This window comes from Sphaeramia orbicularis, chromosome 13 (genome assembly GCF_902148855.1).
Source record: "Sphaeramia orbicularis chromosome 13, fSphaOr1.1, whole genome shotgun sequence".
Taxonomy (NCBI): Eukaryota; Metazoa; Chordata; class Actinopteri; order Kurtiformes; family Apogonidae; genus Sphaeramia; species Sphaeramia orbicularis.
The window spans coordinates 51,894,243-51,900,758 of record NC_043969.1 but is presented as its reverse complement, the minus strand read 5'-3'; positions in this window follow the sequence as shown (position 1 = coordinate 51,900,758).

The window sequence follows — 6,516 nt, the reverse complement described above, 5'->3', positions numbered from 1 at the left end:
GTAAGGTCCAATGTGGTCTCCAGGGTCTGTAAGGTCCATGTGGTCTCCAGGGGTCTGTAAGGTCCACCTGTGCATGAACAGTGAGCGGACCTGCTTTGTTCGGTTCCATGAAGTAATGGACCTAATGTAAGGAATGATGTTCAAAGGAATCATTGCGGATGTGGACCAGGGTTCTGCCCAGCACGCATGGGGGTCTAAAGGGACAAAAGGCAGGTTCTAATGGGATCAAATACAGGTCCTAATGGTCCAAAAGGCAGGTTTTAATAGGATCAAATACAGGCTCTATTGGTACCAAATACAGGGTCTAATGTTCTCAAATACAGGTCCCCTTTCACTTACATGTGTTTTTTTTTGTATTTTTTATATTTACTTCTTGGATTTTTTTCTTTTTTTTTTTTTGCCACTTATTGGTAAGGAACCAATATGGAACTTCATTACCCTTGATTTTCTATATAATAATAGTAAAAAGTTAAACAGTCTTGCTGTGTCCTCCAATAACACACTAAGGTTAAAATGTTGAATTGCAGAGTTTTTCTAGGAGTGAACTATAAAGGGCTGATAAACCACATGAACTGGTTAGGAGCCACTGGACCAGCTGACCTTTGACCTGGTTTACATGGTGCAGATGGACTTACAGACTCTGAAGCCCGGTCCACCGGCGCCGCTCCGTCTCCTGTTGCCTCGTTGATACTGTACAGCGTGGTCACGTTGCCTCGTTCGCAGTAGTTGACGCATCGGTCCTGCACACAGCGCACCTTGCAGATGGTCGGCGCTGTGAACATCACCTGGATGGTCTCAGCTCCTCCACCTCCTTCCTGCCTGTCCATCAGCTGGCAGAGGACAGATAAAAACTATGAGGACAGACAGAAAACAGACGAGTGCAGGCTGCAGCATGTCCATGTTTCAGAGTCCGTCAGAGTTTGTGAGTCGGTTGCATCGTCCAAAACTCCCAGACCTCTCCCTCTACTTCACCCCCACCCCCTCCGCTTCTATCTCACTCTTGATTCACGTTTAAAAAAAAAAACAAAAAACTACGTTGCAGGAAGAAAGGATGCGAAGGACGGAAGTAGAAAAGGAGCAGCCGCCCCACTCTGAACTGTTTTTCCCTAAACAGTCTCGGTGTGTGCTCAAAGTGTTGAAGAGTGCTGTCGTGGTCTAAAACCGAGAGAGAGGGAGGTTCGAGAGATAATTGAAAGCAGTGTGCGGACTGGGCTGGGCTCCAACCAAATGTTTAGCAGGGATCTGGTCCATCAGTCCACATGACGCTCTCTCCTTCTCTTTATGTTGCTTTCTTCTCCTTCTGTTGTTCCTTTGTGTTGGGATACGAGCGATAAAAAGCTGCAGCGGTTTCCCAACACACTGCGAGCTGTGGAGAGTCAGGTGATGATGCAACCTGGTTTGGGTTTTCAGGGGCTGGATCATGAAGTGTGCTCAAGTTAAAGTAGCCCTGAACACCACGATACAAGTATTTTCCACAACAAGCCAGATTGTTGCAAGATGCTCTCATCGATCCTGAGCACAGTAAATATACATTACAGTGAATTTGACGGACTGTGAGAAATCATAACACGTCCCTCAAACATACCAAGAACATCTGTGGATCCGCTGAATTGTCTGTTACAACCTCTAAAAGCTCTTCCCACATTCAAGAACCTCCCCAGAATGTTCATTCTCTCGCGGATGACCCACGACTCCTCCGTCACAGGTGTTCTCTCACTGTTCGTGGTGGTTCTTCTAGGTCAACTGGACTAAAAAAAAGTCTCTTGGATGAGAGACGAAACATTTTCAAAAGAGCCAAACGAGTCCAGTTGAACCTCGAAAAAAAAGTCAAAACTAAATAAAACTATAATGAAAAATCCAAAACTATTATAACCTTGTTACAGACAATTCAGCGGATCCACAGATGTTCGTGGTATGTTTGAGGGATGTGTTATGATTTCTCAGTCTGTGAAATTCACAGTAACGTAGATTAACTGTTGCTCAGGATCGATGACAGCATCTTGCAAACAGTCTGGGCTTGTTGTGGAAATACTTGTTCCATGGTGTTCAGGGCTACTTTTAACTTAAACATGCTTCCTGAAACCGCTGAATTGTCTGTTACAACCTCTAAAGCTCTTCCCACATTCAAGAACTCCCCAAGAATGTTCAATCTCTCACAGATGAGCCACGACTCCTCTACAGGTGTTCTCTACTGTTCTTGGTGGTTCTTCTAGGTTCAACTGGACTAGTTTTGGTCTTTTGAAAATGTTTCGTCTCTCATCCAAGAGACTTTTTTTGAGTCCAGCTGACCGAGAAAAACACCAACAAGAAAGTTCACCCAGGCAAATGAGAACATACAAAGACATGTCCTATCGTTAATTACCTTTACTGGGGTTTATCTGGTTCTGGTTCATTCTTTCTGTCTAATTCTATAAACTTTTGTCGTGCTTTTGTTATTTGATTAGAGAAGACAAAAACATTTTTTCAAGGACTCATTTTGGTCTCTTCCACTTTATTTGGACCCTCTATGACATGATCTGGTCCATCTTTAAATTTTCCGTCATCATATCTCACATCAAAAATGATTTTAGATGTCTCCCATGTCAGACTGTGACAGGTTTGCTTAACGACTCGACTCGTTCATCTGTCGAGTCTGACTTTCAGATTCAGTTTATTTGATCAGATTACGCATTAGTTGTGGTTAATAAGTTCCACTAACAAGACTATAAAATGACTTTGTTCTGCAGTTCTTAATGAACTTCACTGCTTTTTACTGACTCAGTAACTTTGCCATTAGCATTAGCTTCCATTGTTCTGCTCCTTTTGACCAAATATGGTCACTTCTGGCTCCAGAAACCCAACACGGCAATAGACGAATTCCAAACTCCTACCTTCAAAATGACAGTTTCGAAGACCAGTGGATGACATCACAACTCCTCCATTCACTGATTCTACAGCTTTAATGCATCACTTGTAGATCTAAACCCTGTAGAACTCCTATAAGGATCACCGCAACTGCCTCAAGCAACTCCTCTGCAACTAGAACGTAGTAGTAAATTGAAAACTCAGATATTTGTAATGATATTTTAAAGAAAACCTATAACTGGAGACTGAGCTGAACAGGGTCCATGGTAGTGCCATCTAAAGGTGTTTTTGTCTTTTTTTAATCACATTTTGTCCGTTTTGTTAGTCTTGCACACTGTGATCTGAGGAGCTGGGACAATAATTCTGCTAAACCACAGTTACGCTTACTAAAGACAATGGTAGCAGGTTTATTCTCACTTCTGCTCAGATACCAGACACTCCTCTAATTGACACTAAAAATATTTCTGAAAACTTTTCCCCTAAATCCCGATGCTGGGCTCAACATGATGACTGTGGACCTTTGATGAGTGACGGCATCATCCAGTTCCCCAAACCAGGTGTCCACCAGTCTTCAGGAAGTCTGGTCCTCCTTAAAAGACCCATGTGGAGCATATTCATCTCCTGCAGACTCTCCAACAGAAAACCAGAAGATGTCCTGAAGCCATCATGGTGGCATTTACAACACAGGACCTTGATTCCTGTGGGACGCCCACTATCCTCATTAGGGCCCCAAGGACTGAACAGGGACGTGGTTTTTCATGTCTTTAGGTGGTGGTGGTGGTGGTGTGGACGAACAGAGGCAGGTCTGTCCATGAGCTCACATCCTGTCTGACTGCCAGCCACAACCACACACAGTGAAACAGTGTTTAACCAGAAAAAAAAAATATTAACACAAACAAAGTGGAAAACACTGCAAACATTACACAACGCCAATATTGAAACACCCAGCAGACAGAGACCCCCCCCGCCAAACACCACCCATCAGACCCACTGTTCCAATGAGGAAAAGCATTTTATGACACATGCGTTTAGTAAAAGACGGACTATGTACAACAGTCAAACAAAAGTCAGAAAAAGTAAGATTACATCAAATTTACACCTGAAAAATACCCCAACCCAAGGTTAGGGCTGGGGTTAGAGTAAGGTTGGGGTCTAGGTTTGGGGGTTAGGGTTGGGCTTAGGGTTGGGGTTGAAGTTTGAGTCAAGGGTCAGGGTTAGGGATGGGTTTAGGGTTGGGGGTTAGGGTTGGGGTTGAAGTTGGAGTCAGGTCAGGAGTTAGGGTTAGGGTTGGGGTTAGGGTTAAGGTTAACCCTTTGTAATGTGTTAGGGTTGGGGGCTAGGGAGATGGGTTTAGGGTTGGGGGTTGGGGTTGGGTTGGGGTTAGGGTTAGGGTTGGGGTTAGAGTTAAGGTTAACCCTTTGTAATGTGTTAGGGTTGGGGGTTTGGGGTTGGGGTTGGGGTTTAGGTTAGGGGTTAGGGTGAACCCTATGTAATGTGTTCACTGTGTGCCTTTACATTGTGTTGTTGAAATCCTCATGGATCTACTTGAGGACTTGTTCATCTTAATCAATCAATCAAACTTTACTTCTACAGCGCCAAATCACAACAAAAGTTATCTCATGATGCTTTACATATCAAGGTGGTGGAAACCAGACTCTAAATAATCTACAGAACCCAACAGAATCCTCCAGGAGCAACACGTCTTGTGTGTCGGACCAAAACCTCTTTGTAAGTTTCAGTCAGATTGGAACATCACATGAGTGACAGTGACCTTTGACCCCCAGACCAGGACAGACCCTGCCATCTGGGAACGGTCTGGATGTTTTCCAGATGCCTTTGAGCCTGGACAGACTCCTTTATCTGTACGTCCAGATATAGATCCAGGACCCCAAGGGTTCCATCAGGTCTAGATGGATGAGGGTTCTATGGGGTCAGAGGTTCACGGTGTCCCATCTTAGACCTGAACCTCCACATTCCATTTATCTTTGAACAGCTGCTCCTTCTGTTTGTAGACGACATGTGTTACTGAGGTGGGTTTCAATTAGATCAGCTGAGACCTGAACCCTTTTCTGAAACAGGTCCAGGTCTGGTTCCACGTGGAGCCTGAACTTTACAAATTCCATCCTTTTCTTTGTGTGAAGATCATTGTTTTAAATGTTCCACTAATTCATGTTGGTTTCCAAACTGCTGACGTCGGCTCATCTTTCCGGGACGCTGCCTTTGGTTTAATATCTGTGTTTTCTGTTTGAGTTTGTATTTTTGAAAACGTCCCAGTGTTTTGTCATTTCAGATCATAATAACAGTAACCAGTATCCAACTACAGTAACTACAGCTGTGTGTGTTAGGACAAAGGTTAGAATAGTTCTGGATTTTTCATTACAGTCTAGTTTCATTACTTTGACTTTTTTTTTCTCCAATTCAGTTCATTTTAATTAGTTTTTAGAGCAGTTTACTAGTTTTTATTAGTTTTCATTTTTTTCCTAAATGCTTAGTTTTAGTTTAGTTTTAGTATTAATTAGTTTTGTTTTGTCGTATCTTTTCTCTTCTTCCATGTTTCCAGGTAGAGTGGGGACCCAGAAGACGACTGGAAACACAAGTGACGACGAGTGACGGACCGTGAAGTACTGTATCGGTGCTGCTAGCTAAAATTGCTAGAGCGCAATAAATCGCTTTCGTATCAATCTGACATGACAAAGACAAAACAAGGGAATTTTATCTATCATTTTTATCCGTTTAGTTAGTTTTGTAACACGCAATACAGTTTCAGTTAGTTATCGTTTTTATTAATTATAGTTTTATTTATTTCAGTTAACCGAAAATGTTTTTACCAATTCTAGTTTTCGTCATTTCGTTAGTTTTTGTTAATGATAATAACCTTGGTCAGGAACAAAAATAACCTATTCAATAAGCAGAAGATCTGAAAGGCAGACTCAGCTGAAGGTATCGACCTGTCACTCAAACAGGCCACACCTTTTTTTTTTTTTTTACAAATAACATTGAGATGTCGGACTGATGTTCTAAACTCTCACCAGCAGGGGGGATCTACAAAAACATCAAACAACGTTGCAGCCGGTCCAAATAACGCTGACCTTTCATTTTCCAACCATGGTTATTATTGTTAATGAAAACTAACGAAATGATGACAACTAGAACTGGAAAACACTGAGAAAAGGTGGGCCCTGACAGATGAATGGGAGGACATTTGCACGAGCAAATATGGCAGAACTAACCGACAAATGCATGATTTTCCACTGAAAAAAGGGTTTTCTGTACTTGGCTGATGGGCACCCTAAAGATGGCGATGGGGGGTCTAAAACTTACCGATTGGGCTGACATTTTTTTTTGTGGTTACTATATGTAAAAGATTAACTGGTCAAATTAAGAGCTTGATTGGAAAAGAAGTCCCAACAATGGGACGCCCCTAGTGGTGTAAAGCAGACGTACAATGACAGGAAGTGTTGACTGAACTGTGAACGGCTTTTTGAAACATCAGCGTATGGAGAAAGCAGAACAGGCATTCACCTCCGTTTAGTCACCCTCCGTTTGTTATAGGAAAGAAAAATACTCCAACAATGTATGGCTGACAGCTGTGTGGTGTGTGTGTGTGTGTGTGTGTGTGTGTGTGTGTGTTTCACACTCCAAAAACTAATGAGCAATGTATGGTATGTGTGT